The sequence below is a fragment of the Malus sylvestris genome, chromosome 12, assembly GCF_916048215.2.
Source record: "Malus sylvestris chromosome 12, drMalSylv7.2, whole genome shotgun sequence".
NCBI lineage: Eukaryota > Viridiplantae > Streptophyta > Magnoliopsida > Rosales > Rosaceae > Malus > Malus sylvestris.
In genome coordinates, this window is record NC_062271.1 from 25,813,551 (window position 1) to 25,834,204 (window position 20,654).

The 20,654-nt window shown below is 36.0% G+C and overlaps 1 long non-coding RNA gene across 4 annotated transcripts; it reads left to right on the forward strand.

Annotated features, from left to right (window-relative positions):
- The first annotated feature begins 7,583 nt into the window (after positions 1–7,583).
- LOC126591762 (uncharacterized) lies at positions 7,584–11,947 on the forward strand. Of its 4 annotated transcripts, none has more exons than XR_007612498.1 (7): positions 7,584–7,812; positions 8,003–8,063; positions 8,369–8,518; positions 8,619–8,709; positions 8,815–8,873; positions 9,172–10,585; positions 10,708–11,947. It is a non-coding gene; the product is annotated as an uncharacterized LOC126591762 (long non-coding RNA). The 4 variants fall into 4 exon arrangements; XR_007612499.1 differs by having other exon boundaries at positions 7,602–7,812; positions 9,172–9,910; positions 11,918–11,947; XR_007612497.1 differs by lacking the exon at positions 10,708–11,947 and adding an exon at positions 8,177–8,244 and having other exon boundaries at positions 7,611–7,812; positions 9,172–9,451.
- Positions 11,948–20,654: the final 8,707 nt, after the last annotated feature.

Consider the following 20,654-nt stretch of genomic DNA (forward strand, 5'->3'; position numbering starts at 1 on the left):
ATGTTTATACTATACTTAGGGCCTCCGTATTTAGACCTCGTATAAATACTCGGGGGACTTAAATGTAATTATGTAATAAAGGAAGGGGCTAATATGTAATAAGTAAGGAGCCCTTATTCTATAAAAGGACCCCTCACCCTCACAATTAGGAGAGCCTCACATCCTCTCTCATATTCAGAGAAGCTCATCCTCACATAAGGAAGCTCTCTCTCCCTCTCAATCCTCTCATAAACAGAGAAATACAATATTAGTGTGGACGTAGCTCAAACCTTGGGATGAACCACGATACATCTTATGTTATTTACATTTCTTACAGATTCACGGTCGGATTTACGTTGTTCCAATACCCCTCTGGTTTTGTGCATCAACATTTAGCGCTATCCGTGGGAATCGACACGAAAAGCTATGTATGTTCTTTCTCAATTTTTCACCTCCACCGTGAATCTGCAAAATCACAAAAATCCAAAAAACCAAATCTCTCTCTTTCTCCTCTCTCGGTCAGTCATACCCAACATCAATCGCAATTTCCAACAACCATGAAGGTCATTTTGGTCATAGTCTCACTCTTACTCTTCAACTCCCCCATCTCTCTGCCCAAATTCCCCCATCCCTTCTCCAAATGACCACACTCACGATGCCCTTTGACTCTGCCGACGCGCTAATACGACCGTCGATGACGACGAGAGTCCAGTACAGCCTGGGCCACCCTCCGCCGCAGCAGACCGAGCCGCTTCACTGCCCCTACTGCGATTCTGACAACACCAAACGCTCTCGCCCATCCTGCTCTTCCTCTTCGGGCTCACCTTCCTCCGCTTCACTGACCCAGGAGGTCAGCTCCGTCGCGCCCGCTAAACCCAATTCCTTTCTGGCGGAATCCTCTGCATGTGGGCATATTCGCTCACGACGCATTCAAGAGCTTCGTGGAGGCTCTGGAGAAAAGAGACAGCGGCGTTTTGCCGGCATACCTGTCTGGGTTGTCTGTAATTTCACTGGAAAACGATGCCTCAAAGTTTATCACCGCGGATAGCGATGAAAGGTCGGTAAATTTGAGGTTCGAAGAGGTGGGTTGGGTCGCAGAGCAGAGTTTGGGGCCTGGGATTGTTCTGAACAGTGGGGGACTATTGAAGCTATACATGGGGCTGCTGGCCCAGATCTTCTGCAAGCATGCTATAGTGTCCCAGAAGTCAGGCCAGGTGTTCGCTGTCTCACCGAAGAAGCAAGGATCACCCCGGGTTTTAAGTTGCCTGCCTCTCATGTAATTCATACTGTTGGACCCGTGTACTATTTTGGCAGCAACCCGGAAACCTTTCAAATCAAACAACCTTCAGTATATCACATTTCCTGCTATTTCTTGTTGCTCCTGACATGAGAGGCTATGGCGACACTGACGCCCCTCTCAACCCTACCTCCTACTCCATTCTCCACCTCGTCGACGACCTTGTTGGCCTCCTTGATCACTTTGGTGGACAACAGGCATCTGTGGTGGGACATGACCACGGAGCACTAGGAAAAGAAAAAGGAGACCACCAGTCAAGCTATAGGAAAAGGAACGATTAATGCACAGCAGCTCAAGCTCTTTGTTGATTAGCAGAGCCAACTTAGATGACAGCGCAGAAGATGCCCACACTTTCATCATGCATGTTCCCATTTTTTGAGAAAGCAAAAGCAAATCAGAAAAGAAAAAGAGGAAAGTAAAAGCAGAAAGTAAAAGCAGACATAATTACGATGGTGATGACATGCAGAAAAGAGAATTATGGGCGTGACCCATTGAGCTAAGGGTCGGATTTATTTTTGAATGATGTAATTTATTTTTTGTATCTTTCGAAGATATCTGTATAACCCCATCAGAGGGTAATAAAAAAAAACGGCAAAGCCCAAAATAAATGGGCTGGAATGTTGTGTGGAGGGCGAAGGAAGCCCATAAGCCTAAAATAGCACCAACCAGGTGACCAAAAGTACGTCAAGTACTACAAAAAATTATTCGGCTTCCTGCCGCTATTATCACCAACCAGGTGACCAAAAGCACACCCAGTACTACAAAAAATTATTCGGCACCCCGCCGCTATTATCGCCAACCAGGTGATCAAAAGTACGCCCAGTACTCCAAATTATTCGGCAGCCTGCTGCTATTATCACCAACCAAGTGATTAAAAGTACGCCTAGTACTCCAAAATTATTCGGCAGCCTGCCGCTATTATCACCAACCAGGTGATCAAAAGTACGCCCAGTACTTCAAATTATACATGAGCATTACTCATATCCATCATACATAAACATTTATGAGCATTACTCATATCAATCATACATAAACATTCATGAGCATCACTTATGTTAACATTCATGAGCATCACTCATGTCAACATCCATGAGCATCACTCATGTCAATCAACATAAACATTCATGAGCATCACTCTTGTCAATCAGCTTCAAAAGCTTCATTTACAGAGCTCTAGGTTCAAAAGCTTCATTTACAGAGCTTTAGCCTTGAAAGCTTCATTTACAGAGCTCTAGCTTCGAAAGCTTCATTTACAGAAGCTCTAGCTTCAAAAGCTTCATTTACAAAAGCTCTAGCTTCAAAAGCTTCATTTACAGAGCTCCAGCTTCAAAGCTTCACTTGCAAAGCTTCACCTACAAAGCTTCAGTGCAGGGTATACAAATACTGCCTCCGAACAACCGCCACTTCGGCCCATACATGGATTCAATTTGAAGTCTCCAGCCAACAGACTCTAATGACCGAAGACTTGGGGGACTACACTATACACCATATATTGGGCCTCAACTGAGCCTCATGAAAAATATTTAAGGGACCTAACCCATTATTTATGTACTGAGGAGCGAACCCTTATTCTATAAAATGGACTCCTTCATTTTCATTAAAGAGCACCAATTATTCATATACTGAGAAGTGAACCCTTATTTTATAAAAGGGACTCCCTCACAATCATTAGAGAGCATCGCCGCATGCTGAGCAACCACATCGCCGCGAGCATCACTCCTAACCCATTATTCATGTACTGAGGAGCGAGTCTTTATTTTATAAAAGGGACTCCCTCACCTTTATTAGATAGCATCGCCGCCAGCTGAGTAACCACCCCGCTGCAAGCATCAACTCTAGCCCATCATTTATGTATTGAGGAGCGAACCCTTATTCTATAAAATGGACTCCTTCACCTTCAACGCCACAAGCTGAGCCAACCAAGGCAACATAAGCCACAAGCCGAGCAATCTCGCAACATGTGCTACTTCTAGTTGAGCATCGCCTCATATCGAGTATCAGTCTTAGACGATATCTAGTTACTTCAGCCTACACATGGACTGAATTTCAAGTCTCCAGCCAAAAGACTCTCTTGACTGAAGACTTGGGAGACGACTGTTTATACCATACTTAGGGCCTCTGTATTTAGACCTCGTATAAATACTCGGGAGAGTTAAATGTAATTATGTAATAAAGTAAGGGGCAAATATGTAATAAGTGATGAGCCTTTATTCTATAAAAGGACCCCTTACCCTCACAATTATGAGAGCCTCACATCCTCTCTCATATTCAGAGAAATTAATCCTCACATAAGGAAGCTCTCTCTCCTTCTCAATCCTCTCAGAAACAAAGAAATACAATATTAGTGTGGACGTAGCCCAAACCTTGGGGTAAACCATGATACATCTTGTGTTATTTACATTTCTTGCAGATTCACGGTTGGATTTACGTTGTTTCAAGACCCCTCCGATTTTGTGCATCAACAAAACACACTGTTGCTTCCAAAAGAATAAAATGTTGATGATGATGTATCATATGGTCAAACAATTTTGAATTTCAACGAATTTTATTTTTTTGTAGGAATGAATCGAATGATTCTTTGGTGATTTAAAAACCAAACACCTTAGATTATTGAACCTCAATACAAGTTAATCCTACAATAATATATTTTTTAGTAACGTAATACGACACTAACTTGATGTTGACGGTAGTTCGTTGCCATTGAGGTGAACAAAGATATATAGCTTTCCGTGGGGATGGTTTTGGGTTGGGGGGTTTGCGTGTTTAAATATGAAACCTTAGTTGCCTCAAATGTGAGACTTTGACATCAGTGGTACTCAACAAATTATCCAGTTCGCATTCCGCAGTCAAAGAGTGTAAGTTTGCAGACACTTCACGTTGATGTTCAAGTTTCAACATTCATGCAATAAGAGGACACCACAAATCGGTGTGTTGTGTCCCATTGAAATATTCATCTAATAAAAGGCTATATTGGACCTTTTCTTATTTCCTCAATGTACCATTTCAAAATAGGAGGCAGGAAACATTCCTGTTTTTTGAGTACTGTCAAAAGGCAAATCCGTGTTATGGTTTTCTTTTTTCACTTGTATGCTTGGTATGCATGAATTTTTCTTCGACAAGTTTCGAAAGGTGGCTACAAGCCCAGAAGCAAATATTTTCATATATTTTATAGCTTGACTCGAAGTTTAAAATTTGGCCAAAACCATTTCTGTTTTTTAAACGATTTTGCGATGGCTTTTTGCCTATTTTTGGACTTTTAAGTTGTATATTACCTGCTACTGCAGCCTATGCAATGATTGACTGATCCATTAAAATTTTCAAGTTCTCGTATAAGTTTTGTTTAGCAATATACTATGACTTTTTGGTCTCATACTTACCGCAGCATATGCCTAGGCAATCCTGAATCCTTGATCTTCTGCCAGACGGCTGGCAAAAGATCAGCACTCTATGTTTTGGGTTGACATGGAAATATAATATTCGGTCTTTGATATTAAAAAAAAAAGACTAATTATTCGGTCTTTGATAAAATAAAATAAAGACTAATTATTCGGTCCACTGTATATATCTATAATTTTTTTTTTTGAACATATGATATTTGTGAGGGAGAAAAAAAAAAGACTAATTATTTGGTCTTTGATAAAAAAAAAAAAAAAGACTAATTATTCAGTCCACTGTATATATCTATATAAATTTTTTTTGAACAAACGATATTTGTGAGGGAATCGCTAAACCTTAAAATAGACTAACAATAATGTGGTTCAAATTCGTCTTATGTGAGAATTGAGCCTAAGACTTCTCACTTACAAGTGAAGAGGAATATCACTAAACCATAGTACTAAGTGGCATGTATATATTAAATCCTGCTGACTAACAAATATGAATTAGGGTTTCTTTCTTTAAGGAGTACTGTGAAGTAATAGACTAATTAATCTTTCAACAATTTGACATTTTTTAAGTAAAAATTTTATATACATATCAAACTGTGATTTGTTTATAAATAAAATGACTCCGTATACATAACGAGACAACTTAATCCAACTACAAATATTCTTTGAAGTACATGAATATATTGGAGTTTATATCCAACTCAAACGCGTACTTTGTTAGGTAAACAAGAGATCCCACATGTATAAATACAACTTTATTAAATACTTAAAGTCTATTCAACTCTGTTATTGTCTCTTGACCAAAAAAAGAAAAAGAAAAAAAAACTCTGCTATTGTCTCTTCTTGTATTCTAATCTCAAGCTTCAAATTGTGATTTGATTACAAGAACTTGACTTGGTGAAGAAATAGATTAATCAGAAGACATTTCCATTACACTATTTTTAAGAACAGATTTAAAGTTTGGCAGTAGTTGGCTAGTGGCATTCATAACAGAAAGAACGTGTTCAAAAGGTAAAGAAGTTGCAGCTATTATAGGTTTTTAAGTTGGGGTGTGATGTCCACGTACCTTTTTTCACACATCCCTTGTTAATTTTTATCTTTTGATCTTCTTTATTTCAGTCGATTCGATGACTGTAAATTAAGAGGATGTGTATGAAGTAAAAAGTGATGTGTTATCCACACACCCCTTTTTAGTTAGTGATGGTTTTCCAGATATGTACCGGCCAGTTGCTCTTAGTGCTTGACATGGTTATGTGAATTTCTTTTCAGATTAAGAAATTGGTCACTAGCTAGAAGTTGTACTCATTTGTTACTTGTTGTATCTCTTTAGTTCTTATTAATGAAGTCACTCCACCGCTTCTTCTAAAAAATTATTGATTAGTTGTTGTCCCTCAAGTTAAACATATATATCGGGATGCGAACCTAGTAACGGATGAATTGGCTTCACAAACCTAATATTTCAATTTCGTTGTCTAATACGGTTGCTAATAGATTATTGTCTAGTCTTCAAAACTAGCATTCAGTACATTTAGCACTGTCTACTATCCTAACATTTATACTATACTAAAAACCCATGAAATTGAAATCATGGATCCGTCACTGATGAGGGCGCGACTCTCTAGTGTAAATTTTTTAATTAATTCAACTTTTTAATTTCTTTTGGGTCTACCCATCTTACAATGGGATGATCCTCTACATACGATATGATACACTCGTTCAAATCAACACCGTTCTATTTTTATGCACACAAGCAGCGCACCTGAGATTTTGCAATCTAAACTTACCCATCCAATTGAATTGACTTGGGTTGGTTCAACGTTAGATTTTACTTTGTCAAATTTACGTTGTGAGAATTCATAACTTTGAACATTTTGGATTTAGAGCGTCTCCAACGGTTTTATTAAATTTTTACTAGTTTAGCAGGTGAAGAGTATAAAAAAAGCTACTTTAACTTATCTCTTTAACTTTTCTTCTAGTTATGTGAGTTAGTCCATATGCCTACCCTCCCAATATCTTTGCATCAAGGCAAATAAACCATAATGTCTTGCTTCCATGAAAAAGGATTCGACCATATGTAAAATGATAAACAGTTATTTATGCATTTGAAGTCTTGTGACCAATCCATCCCGCACAATAACTTGCATCAAAAGAAACACGTCCACACATTTCAAAAAAAGAAAAAAAAAACATCCATTGTTCAGCCTTGTTAATTTTTTGGTTATTGATATTTTTCAACTCATTCGATCCAACAACTAAAAATCAAGAGGGGTGTGTGGGAAGTAAAAATAGGTATGTGGATAGCACTATATACCCTTTTCACTTTCACCTTACTCATTGCTACATAAAAAAGAAAAAAGAAAAATAGTACAACGGGGTTTGTAGCTCAAATGATTAGATCATTTATTTTGATTGAAAAAATTATTATTGCACGTGATATTCTAGGTTTGAAACTAAAGAAAACTAATGAAAAAAACTTGAATAATAACAGGAGTGGCTTTTTAGAATAAAAATGTTTTTTTAGTTAAAAGTGAATAGTACAATGGGTGACTTTTTAGAATTAAAAATGTCTTTTTCGTTAAAAGTGAACAATATCATAAATGTTTTATTAAAACTTCTATAGAAAAAAAATTTTTATGAAGGTATTTTTTGGTGAAATTATTATTTTTCTTTGTTGGATTTTTGCGGGTAAAATTAGAAACCATTAGATACAAAAAGGTAAAAGGCCCAGCCCAACTAATAAAACAAAAAAAAGCCATAAAAAGCCCGGAGACCTACAAAAAAATATTTGAATTAATAAATAGGGCACGGAGCACAAAAGCGAGATAGCCGTTAGAGACAGACCATCGAGACTTTTCGGTAGAATGAAGATCCAACGGTCAGCAATTAGTAACCGTTATATTCAAAACGAGACGAGCACATGCCCTTCTCTCCCAATTTGAATCTGATTAATAAATAAAAACCCCTTTTAAAGAACGCAACAAGAAACACAGACGCACAGAGTAGAGAGAGAGAGACAGAGAGAGAGAGAGAGAGAGAGAGAGAGAGAGGGAGAGCGGCTTCCTTTGCCATTCATTTCTCTCTTGGGATTTTGAAGATTCAAAGCTTTGATATTTGCCTTACTTTGATCAAGTCCCTTGATTTCTCTTCAAGGTTTGTGGGTTTCTTTAGAAATTTCGATCTTACTTTTTTTTTTTTTTTTTGAAATTTTGAATGCTTTGGGTTTCGATTTGGACGTTTTCTTATTGTTCTTCGTGTTCTAGATCATGAGTTTTTCTGATTTCATTCAAATTTAATTTGGGTTTTTTTATTTCTGTTGTTTGATGGTGATTTCGTATTGAAGGTGACTGAAGTGGGATCAAAGGAGAACAACCCAGCTCTCGTTAGGCCTTCAAATTTCCAGGGTAAGAGACGTAGCAGAACCCCAGCATGTAAATTTAACGTAATTTTTCAATTTCTGAATTTTTTAAATTTATGTTCTTCGTTTGCATTTATTTTCTTTGAAATTTTGGAAAAGGTCCGAGAATTTGTTTGGGGGCAGCGCCTGAGGGATGTCCATAACATCACCAGAAAAGAATTTCCTAAGTTTGTGACATTTTCTTACAATCTGATGAATCTCTTTCCATGTTTATGTTTTAATATGTTTGATTCGTTTAACCTTTCATTTACAAATGAACTAATTCGAGACATTATAATCGTCATTATTCAGGAAAAATGCTACGGAATGTAAGAAAAATGTGCCAGATCTGCCACATAGGCCAGTGAGAGGGTTTGAATTTACTCTTATCCAAAGAATTTGATTCTTATATTTTGATGTTTGTATATGAGGTTTGCGCAATTGCTTCAGCAGCAGCCAAAGGTAGTACCTTTTAGACCGATGACAAGGATCTTTTGTTTACGTTTTGGTTTTTCGATTTTAGTTCGAATTACAATTTTTGGTGTTGGTTACATGTAATTAGGAAACCAAGGAAGTGTCTGTGAGTTCATTCGCTGCAAATCCGAAGGCTGTGCAGGAGGTTGATCAGGAAGCTAAGAAACCGAAGTAGGATGGTATGTGTGTCTTTCTGTCTAGTACTAGTAGCAGTTTTCTTATTCAAAAGTTGCCATCTTTATATATCAGAAGGCTAACTGGGTACATTCTGTTGATTACTGCAGGAAGAGGATGAAAATGTGGAGGATGAGGACCCCATTATGCTCGCTACGGGAAGACTGAGGTATATTTTCAGCTATTGAAAACATATACTATGGTATTACTATTAGATGGATCACTGGAACCAGTGCTTAAGATTTGTTGGACGTCTGTGTGTGATCACTGATCAGATGAGCTTAGAAATTGAAAAAACGCTGCAACTTTGTGTTCTCATATGGCTTGAATTGAACCAATGTCGAAAGTTGAGAATTCTTACATAAGCTTCAAAACTAAAAGCACTGCATGAGAGTGGAAATTTAATTTTATGCATGAATGTTGAACATATGATGAAATCCTAACTGAAAGTTTATGCGTGAATCCAGCAAAAATGTAAAGCTGATGAAACTTTGGACTGACTGGACTAGCAGCATAGTGGACATTTCTGCATTTGGACCCCCGATCTGTAGGAAAGTGTATCTAGGAATTTCAAAGTGATGTATAATTTATGGGGTGGGAGTGAGTTGAGTGGAGTGAGTGTGGGTCCAAATGCAGAAACTTCATCAGAATTGCCCTGGTATGCTTTCTAAAAACCCCCCTCAATGACAATTTGTTTGCTTTTTGACTATGCTTGCATGATATTTCCATCGCTTTAACTGTTTTAAATTCTATGCCTTGATGTGGTTGATGGTAATGTAGACTTGCTGCTGGATGCAGGATCCAGTTTTACTTTTCTATGTGCACATTAGTTGAAAATAAGAACGTTTGTTTTGTCAGCTACCTACAAAGCCCAAACTAATCCATAGCTTGTTTCACCAACCCAGTTTTACTCTCATAAATTTTTGAACCTAGTGTTTTTGAAATTAAAAATAAAATGTAAGACACAAAATTAAACTATAACTAATTAGGAAAGAAACAAAGAAAAACAAAATATGTTTGGATAAGACCTCATATTGGTTGGCATTGACTGTACTTGCATGAAATTTCTGTCGCTTTAACTCCTTTAAATTCGCTGCCAAATTGGTAATGTAGAACTCATGTGGCTGATGGTAGACTTGCTGCTGGATGCAGGATCTAGTTTTACTTCTCTATATGTGCACTGTAGCTGAAAATAAGACCATCTTGGTTTTTCACAAGCACTCATAAATTTTTGAACCACGTGCTTTTGAAAATTAAAAACATGATGCAAGACACAAAATTAAACTAGAATTAATTAGGAAAGAAAACAAAGAAAAAAAAAATTGGATTTTTCAAGATTTTCTTTTATTTTTTTGTTTTTTGTTTTTGAAACTATTGAAAATAAACAAAAATAAAATAAAGCTTAGAAATTAAAAGCATCTAGAATCTCTAAAAAAAAAAAGTTAAAGAAAGTAAGGAAAGAGTTAGACAATTGGATTGCTTCCCAATAGCTAGTGGCAACAGAAGTACGGTGGTTAAATCACTGGATCTTTTAGAGTCAATAACTCAAGTGCAGAGCTTGTGAATACCTTGAACTCATGACATGTAACCTCATTTTTAATCTCCACAACCCCAAGTGTAAGATCCCACATCGCCTAGGGAGCTCACTGGCTTCCGAGTTCATCGGAACTCCTAAGTTAAGCGAGTAGCGCGCGAGAGCAATCCTATGTCTGACCCACTGGGAAATTCTTGTATGAGTTCCCAGAAACAAAATCGTGAGGGCGTAGTCGAGGCCTAAAGCGGACAATATTGTGCTACGGTGGTGGATCGCGCGAGAGCAATCCCATGATGAATGATCCACTGGAAAGTTCTCGTGTGAGTTCCCAGAAACAAAACCGTGAGGTCGTAGTCGGGGCCCAAAGCGGACAATATTGTGCTACGGTGGTGGATCGCACGAGAGCAATCCCATGATGGGTGACCCACTGGGAAGTTCTTGTGTGAGTTCCCAGAAACAAAATCGTGAGGGCGTAGTCGGGGCCCAAAGCGGACAATATTGTGCTACGGTGGTGGAGCGGGCCAGGGATGTAGTGGACCCTGGGCCGGGATATAACACCATGTGATCCAACCTACCTTAGAGACAGAATTTGCACGTTAGGATAAGACCCTGTAACAATTTGTTTGCTCTGACTATGCTTGCATGAAATTTCTGTCGCTTTAACTGCTTTAAATTCTCTGCCAATTGGTAATGTAGAACTGATGTGGTTGATGGTAAATTAGTTGTTGGATGCAGGATCAAGTTTTACTTTTCTGTATGTGCACCGTAGCTGAAAATAGGACCAATAAAAATGTCTTGTCAGCTACCTGCAAAAGCCCTATTTTTTTTCAATCCATAGCCTGTTTTACCAATCCAGCTTTACACACACAGTATGTTCACAAGCACTCATGAATTTTTTAACCAATTGTTTTTGAAAATTAAAAAAAAAAAGAATATAAGACACAAAATTAAACTAGAACTAATTCGGAAAGAAACAATGTACAAACAAAATATTTTTGGACTTTTCAAGATTTTCTATCTTTTGTTTTTGTTTCTGAAACTGTTGAAAATAAACTAAAATAAAATAAAGCTTAGGAAATTAAAAGCATCTAAAACTTTAAATAAACAACTTAAAGAAAGTAAGGAAAGACTTTGAAAATTGGGTTGCCTCCCAATAAGCATTTTATTTAACGTCTATTGCTAGACACAACAGAAGTTCGGTGGTTAAGTCACTAGATCCTTCAGAGTCAATGACTCGCCTGCAATTGCATAGGGTGACTCCAAGTACAGTTCAAGCCTGTAACTATTAACCTTGAACTCATGACTTGCAACCTCATTTTTAATCTCCACAGCCCCATGCGAATAAACCTTAGTACCACATAAGGTCTAGCCCACCACCTTAGAGACAGAGAATTTGCAAGCTAGGATGGGACTGTATAAAATTGTTTGCTTTGACTATACTTGCATGAAATTCCTGTTGCTTTAACGACTTTAAATTCTCTGCTAATTGGTAATGTAGAACTGATGTGGTTAATTACTTGATGGTAGATTTGCTGCTGGATGCGGGATCCAGTTTTACTTTTCTATATGTGCACAGTAGTCGAAAATAGGACCACCTTGTAAGTTTTGTCTGCAACCTGCAAAAGCCTAAATTTTTTAATACATGAGCTATTTTACCAACCCAATTTTACACAACATAGTTTGTTCACAAGCACTCATAAATTTTTGAACCAAGTGTTTTCGAAAATTTAAAAACATAATATATAAGACACAAAATTAAACTATAATTAGGAAAGAAACAAAGTAAAAACAAAATATTTTTATTACTTTTCAAGGTTTTCTATCTTTTCTTTTTGTTTTTGAAAGTGTTGAAAGTAAACTAAAATAAAATAAAACTTAGGAAATTAAAAGCATCTAAAAACTAAAAATAAACAACTTAAAGAAAGTAAGGAAAGAGTTAGAAAAGTTAGGTTGCCTCCCAATAGCTTGACGCAGCAGAAATCCAGTTAAGAGTCACTGGTTCCTTCAGAGTCAATGACTCGAGTTCAATTTCATAGGGTGACTCCAAGCCCAAATAAGGCAAAGCCCAAGCCTATTTAGAGACGTAGAATTTGCATGCTAGGATAGCTTTGACTATGCTTGCATGAAATTTCTGTCTCTTTAAATGCTTTAAATGGTAGGTAGACTTGCTGCTGGATGTAGGATCCAACTTAACTTTTTGCATGTTGTAGCTGAAAATAGAACCATCTTGTATGTTTTGTGTGCTACTTGCAAAAGCTCAAAGTTTATAATCCATAGCCTGTTTTTCCAACCCAATTTTACACAACACAATAAGTTCACAAACACTCATGAATTTTTGAACCAAGTTTTTTTGAAAATTTAAAACAGAATGTAAGACACAAAATTAAACGAGAACTAATTAGGAAAGAAACAAAGTAAAACCAAAATATTTTGGGATTTTTCAAGGTTTTCTATTTTTTGTTTTTGAAACTGTTGAAAATAAACTAAACTAAAATAAAATAAAGCTTAGTAAATTAAAAGTATCTAGAAACTTAGAATAAACAACTTAAAGAAAGTAAGGAAAGAGTTAGAAAATTGGGTTGCCTCCCAAATGATAGTCGCAACAAAAGTTCAGTGGTTAAATCATTGGATCCTTTAGAGTCAATGAGTCGCGTGCAATATTATGGATGACTCAAAGTATATAGTTCAAGCTTGTGACCATTAATCTTGAACTCATGACTTGTAACCGCCCCATGCGAATAAACCTTAATAACCACATAAGGCTTAGCCTACCTTATTAGAGACATATAATTTGCGTGCTAGGATAGGTTCCCGTAACAATTTGTTTGCTTTGACTATGCTTGCATGAAATTTCTGTCACTGTTGGAGCAACTTTGTGAATGCAGAGCACCACCGTGGCCACAATAGTGCGGCTACGATAGCGGTGGCTGCTGCTGCAATGGTTTATGAGACAGCTCCAAGCAGAGCTTAGATTGCCAAACATGCATTAGCGGTAACCTAGCCGTCGCTCTTATAGCCTGTGAGACAGCTCGACTGCCACACAACATACCAACAGCAAGCCCAATTCGTTGTAGAAGCAGCTGGCGCCATAGCTCAAAGCCAGACCCAGGCCTGTGCTGCACCGCAGTATATCAAGACTTATGACCTGAGAGCGTAGCGCTTGGAGCCTCAAGAACCTGCGAACCAACCCACGACCCACGACCCATGACCAGACCCAGCTTTCTCAGTAGTCTAACCAATTTTTGTGGCCCAATTGATTCCAGATCGATTCAGTCAAACCGGTTCATGGTTCTCCGATCGTACCTAACCTAGGTCGGTCTGGTCGGACAGACCATCAGTTTTCTTCTTTTTTCGTAGTTTGCCACTGACCCCCACTTGTACTGATGACTCAGAGAAGTGTCAAAGAGCTTAGATCGACTCATCATAGCCTATAAATAGGTGAATCGACTCCTTATGCAGGGTTATACACTCTAAACGCTCACCAATAGGATAAATGGTAAATGGTAAGCTGTCTACAGTCTTAATTAATCAACAATAGAAATTTCTTTTTCCATGTTAGGAGATCGATTATTGTTTGCAGTCATGACCAAATACCAAGTGTTTTACGATGAATGATATGTCGAGTTTGTGGCCTCATCATCTTCTACTGAGATCAAATTAAGCAGGTCCTAAGCCCACAGGTTAGGAGGCACCCCGCACCTAATAGGTGGGTAACATACCATAAATGACGCTACTTAAGGAGAATGACTTTCATGACACGAGTACACTATTATTGTGATGTTATGTGCCAATGATACAATGCATGTGTCAGTTTCTCTCTACACGATATATGTTACCCACGAGGTAACAAACTACAAATGCAACCAATAATACTTGTGTCATATAAGTTGTTCATAAAAAATATTGATTAGACCGGTAACCAACTATCACTAACATAGTTTATCTCCGGTTCCCCATACTGGTTCTATTTCGATGCTCGTAAAGCAGTGTCTTTATCATACTGGTTTGTCTGGTCTGCTTAGTGTCATTGCATTGTCCAAAACACTGGCTCTAATTGAATATTAAGTGCCTACTTAACATAAAACACAGCTGGCCCTTGCAATTAAAGAAACTTGGAACTGTCATGTCGTGCGTTTTCGATGGCTTCAAGGTGCCTAACAAATTGGTTATATGTAGCTCAAAAGCCACATATTTCTTATCCAACTCCAACCGTGTTGGAGTGTCACGAAGAAGTTTACCACAACCTTAATTTTATAGGTAAAAAACACTTAAAATACCGCTTTGAAGAAAGAAATATTAATCCATAAATCGATTGTTATTGCATACGAATCCATTAAACTATTGTTTGCTGAGAAAGCTTCTCAGAACAATCTTAAAGCTCTTTAGAAGATTGTTCCTTCCAAAATAAGAGACCTATTCTCCAATGGTGGAATAATTCCTCCGTATTCTCTGTTTCCTTGTGCTTTAAGTAAGCAAGTAAACTATTTTAATTGCTGATTGCTTTCTAATGCGCGAAACCTGACAAATTCCAATTCATTCGATCTTGATAACCGAAAATTAAGAGAGGTGTGTGAGAAGTAAAACTGAGTGTGTATATCACTACCCTTCTTTTATAGTTTGATTTTTGAGGTGTTTTTTTGCTAAAACTAATACTTATTGAGGGCCAAGTAGCAGACATGGGAGTTCATAAGTTTAGAGTAGTTCTATTCACACACCGTTTTTTGACTCCCACACATCTTTGTTAACTTTTGTTGATCGATCTTTTTTGATTTATTTGATCTAATGGTCGGAAATTAAGAAGAGTACATACGAAGTAAAAATAAGTATGTGGATAAAACCACCCTAATTTTATACTTCAATGTAAAGGTTCTTTAAAAAGAGAATGTATTCCATCTAGCTAGCTATATAATTAGGCACCAGCCTGCCAGGTGTGCCCTTCTTTCAATCATCATATAATTAAGGTGGTTGTCACCAACCATAACAGCCATATTAATCTAATCATATATTAATTAATAACTAATTAAAATACTTAGCTTAAAGATGTCGGAAACAAAGTATGTAGCTAGTACTATTTATTCAAAGGCATAAAGGATGGAAACATCCGTAGAAAGTAGAACGAAGGTCACAGAGCGCGTATTCTTTTTTGACCTGAGAGCAATTGTGCTTATTTTAGCCAACACACATTTGGTTTGGACGTACAAGTGAAGATATCTTATGGTTCGTTTGGAAACGGTTTAAAAATGATTGCAAACGCTTTTAGAAAAAAAATATTTTTGGTTTTAAAAAACGCTTAAAGTATTTTTTCAATATTTACTTACATTTTTACAGATAATTGGTTTAAAAAAAAAATCACCAAAAACATTTCTAGTCCTTTTAAAATCACTTCCAAACGAACTTTGAAATTAGTTATTTACTTGTTTGCCACAAAAAGAAAAAAATAACAGGATTTCACTGAGTTTGGTTTTGGGGGTAATCTTTTCAGCTTTTGGTTGATGAAGACAAGAGCTCGAAAATTTGGTGCACCATTACATCAAAATTATGTAAGTACTATGCATGATGTGGAACAGTTAGTGGGGGAAATTATGGAACAACTCGACATGCGTACGTCTAAGAATAACATGTTTGAAGAATTCTAAAGTTGGGGATCTTCGATGTCCAATTTCGGCCACATTTCGTGTCATTCTTCATTGTAAGGAAATGGTGATTTACGTATCTCGTGTCGTTAATTTTAGGGTTTTTATGTTTTATTATTATGGCAAAGTGACGAAATTTGCTAGGCCAAATACGTATTTTAGGAAGTTTACAAAACATTCAACGGCACGAAGAAATTTTATTGAAAACAAAAGTTAGTTGGCGGGCATACCTTCCCTTCATAAAGTGAAAAAAAAAAAAAAAATACAAGAAAAAAAATGGAAGAACATAAACCGAGAAAATGTTGTGAGTATTTATTTAAAAACAGTATTATCAAGTTAATATCGTAATTTGTTTTTAAATTTTATTATTATTAAGGAGATTGAGAGAATTCGAAACTATTACAATAATTTAGGAGAGGATGATAATTTTGAACTCGTGACATATGAGTGAAAACTTGACACCCTATTCATTAAGATGTTGGACCATATGCATGTAATATCGTAATCTTCTGTGTTATTTTTATCTTGAAGCTAGGGTTTTGGAACCTAATGTATCTTAACCCTACAATCTTTTGTTGCTTTTGTCCCCCATCTCCATCAATTATGAAAAGAACCTTGAAATTAAACCAGAAATGTGACTTGTAATTAGAGATAAAGCAACAATCAATTCATTTAAATCTTTGTCCTTTTGGGGACAAACTTGTACATGGTGGCTTATGTTAATCAAAACCCCATGACGTCCGGGACAAGGAAAAGCCAGTGCCAACCGATTTCTAACTTAAATAATCTTTGATAAAAAGAAAAGTGGGAAGCAAACGAAATGATGCGGTTGCAGTCTTGCAGATGGCATGTGGGTGACGATGGAAAGCCAAATCCACTAACAACTCTCCACCTACCGACGTTGCCTTCCAATGCGATGCGATGCGATGCCATGCCATGGCCATATCTGATGATTAGTGCTTAACAGATGTGGATGACTATATGCAAAGGATATAGTCTATATGCAAAGGATATAGTCACTTTAGGGCTTCTCTTTTGTTTCTTTCACTAACCCTAAAAGTAAATGGTAAAATATTTAGTTTGGAATGCCCATGGTGGAGAGAAAGGACGCTACTTTGCTGCTGAACATTTCAGCAGGAGGTCCTGTTGAAATTTCAGCAGCCAAGTTTTATTCTTTGGAGTGTGATTGTGAGGTATTAATTTTGAATAATCGTAATTGGCATTGTAAATGAATGTGGGGTGTTAATGTGTTATGAAACCCGACATAAAACGTGTTTAGGCGACTAAATCATTGTGGATGCCTTGGAATGACTCGCTTTGTTGTTAACATGATTTTCAAAGACAGATCAAGTGAACTTCCGAGAAGTTTAGAAAAACATGGAGAGTTAGAATTAAAGAATAAGAAATACTTCAGTTATATCCCAAGGTAGTCTTGTTGCTAGCCTCGTTACTGTACCGTAAGTTAATGGTGCATTGTGAGACCTGCAACAGAACGCTTAGGTGTGTAAGCAATTGTGAACGCATTGTAGATGACTATGAGTCATTGACGCATTATGAAACCCAAACCAAGATCTTCTAGACCAATGATGGTAGCATTCCTCATTTTTATATATCCAATAGACTTAAAGAAAAAGAGGTAATGGCGATTTTCTCCTGAAGTTTATATCTAATTACCCCTGAACTTTTATAATTGGTCGGTTTTCACCCTAAAATTGTAATTTTAGATGATTATCAATCTGAACTTTTATAATTAGTCAATTTTCTCCATGAACTTTACTTTCCCCACTAAACATAAACCCTAAAGTTCAAATAAAAAGTGTATGGACTGAACTAGCGAAAGAAAAGAAGAAGAAAAAAAACTATATGTTGTGATTGCAAAAATTCATCGTTGTAATTGGCTAAAATTACAGTACATTGAGAAATTTAACAGTGTAAGACATATTCTGAAATCACAACAACAAAACATTAGGATCACGAATAAATCAAATCAATATCAAATAGAGATCGACTAATTATATTGAACTTATCTGTAGAATTCGGAAGACATGGTTATGAAGTTGAAGCCATTGATCCTTGCGAACAAAGTAGAAGTAGTCTTCTACTTCCAGTACCTCTAAATGAACTCTACTATCGAAATAGGCTTATAGTTTTCGTGAGTTTCTATCGGTATGGAAGCAGGGATGGCTCCTAGGTTATATAGATAGGGTTTCAATCAATTCCTCCCTATTATCGGAAAGGATATCAACCCAAATCACATCTCATCAATTATAGTCCCATCATGACTCTTATTCCTTGTATTTACTTAATAAAGGCCCTTAATTGATTGCATGTAATTAGGACTCCAATATGTTTATTTCCTTAAGGCACCAAGAGTCCTAGAGATTTTATTAACTTGATTGCCAAGTCAATATTCCCTCAATTATTCTCGGCATAATTCATTGTCATTCACAAAATGGTTTTACATTCTCCCACTTGAATGTCAATGAGAATACCTTAACGAGATAAATATATATGGTGATCACTTGAGTCCACCAAAGTATGCAATCATACCTTTCAAGTAACTTGTCACTTTGAGACTAAGTGCAGAACCAAAGAAAACAAGGCACACATTGGACAGTTCCTTGCACTCCATGATTACATGCACACTCAACTCAAAGCACTATGTTACTAACAAAGTCATGATATCAAGAGCTAATAGTCAAAACATTAGCTCACAATAGTCGAACTGAAAATATGAAAAATATATTTCAGTACAAAAGTAGTTCACAAAAGAACTCAACCGCGTTGGTAACAAAATCCAACTTTTCTGTCAATTTAGAATATAATAAGAGAACAAGAAAAATACGACATACTGTTTACAAAATCAGGATCTCTTATTAAAACTTATGAACAAAATTTAAACCAAATTTACTAAGTATCAGCCACTAAGACTTCAAATTTTCAATGCAAAAGGTAATCTTTACTCCCACTGATTAAAAGAGACAAAATTATATAAATTATTATTACTCCCACTGATTGAAAGAGTAAAAGAAAAAAAAACATTATAAATGTCTACAAAACGAAACATATACCTTTCAAATACTCCCATTAGTAAAACATTAGTCATGGGATCTAGAACATAAAATTTGTGAGCTCAACATCTTTATTCTAGATATTTGTAGGGAAATGATTCTTGTGACTGAAAAACTATACAAAATTTTTGGTCAGTTTTGTTCATCTAACAATTGACAAAAATAGAAAACTTTAACTAAATGTTTTCTTATTGCATCAAAAGCATATAATTCCATAATCATCTTTGGACAGAAACTAATTATATTAGGTTTGCATAGCTAAAACACAAAATACAAGGGCAAACGTATATAGCTTCAACACTTTTGAGCAGATGAAGTATATACAATCTTGTCAATTTCATGTTTCACTATACATTGATTTATATTTGTACTGAATAAGAAAACATTTTTTAGCAGATTAATTATCCATCAATAACATATAAATCACAAGTCCAATTTCTTGAACAACAAACAAGAATTAATAAGCAAAACACTTTTGAGCAGAATATACTCATTAACCCTTCTTGAATTTCCTGCAAGATTCATTGCATATATAAAATATAAACAAGTATGATTATGTACGTTTTATCTACCAAAACTATGACCATTAAAAACATGAAAAATTGATGAGTGTGAAGCCCATAATACATTATTTCTCCCACTTGGGCAAACACTCAAAATTGCAAGATTAAACACTAGAGAAAGTGGTTTTCCTATAACAAAATACAGGCTAGTTGAATCAATAAAGATTAAATACATAATATTTTTTTTTAAAGTAGGTTAGAAGTTCCATAAAAAATTATGCAATGAATACAAATTTTATTTTATTTTAGTGTATGAGAGAAGACTCACATATTTGTTAGAGATTAGGTCATAAATTAAAATGAAACCTAATAAGAAAATCCAAACTCAAATTTTATGTTTTAACTCTAAAACAAAGTCGATTAAAATAAACACTTAGATATCTCAATAACATCAATTTTTATCCAATTTAGAACTCAGAGAAAGGTAAGGCAAAAGATTGACGAATTTACCTACTCATTCTCGATTATGCAAGATTCATCATGGAAGTAGTCGAGTTGTGGTGGATCGAACAAACTTCAAATTGCATGAGTGTTACACCTTTGGGTAGAAACTAATCATGCAAAGAAAATATCTGCATAGCTAGCCAAAACATAAAATACACAAAATACATATAGCTTCAACAACTTTGGCTAGATAAAAGTATGTTAGAAGTACTTTATGATTTGCTATAATACTAATTTATAATTGGTGAGTGATTTCCTGACATTCCCATTGGGACAAAAGTATTCACCATATAAATTAGAATTCTGATTTTTCAAAATAATCCTTTAGAACAGTATTAAATAACCGTTTTGTTGGATATTCAATGATTCTCAAAAGATTCAATCAGACACAAAAGTATGTCGTTATTGACATTAAACAATAGAGTTCTCGAAAGAGGAAACATGGTTATTCAGTTATTCGATAGGGACCAAAATGATCAATTAGTAAACTGGTGCCACTTTCCAATTTTCTCTCAAAAGACAATCCTCATAATCAGAATTGATGACCAAACAAAACATTGGTTTAAGCAAAACAAACCAATACATCTTTAAATCAAAATTTAATCAGTGTTGTCTATATAAAATTCATTAGTATTGAGAATTTGCATATAATTAGGACATATTGGAACCATAACCTTGTATAATAATCAGTACCAATAGATGTGC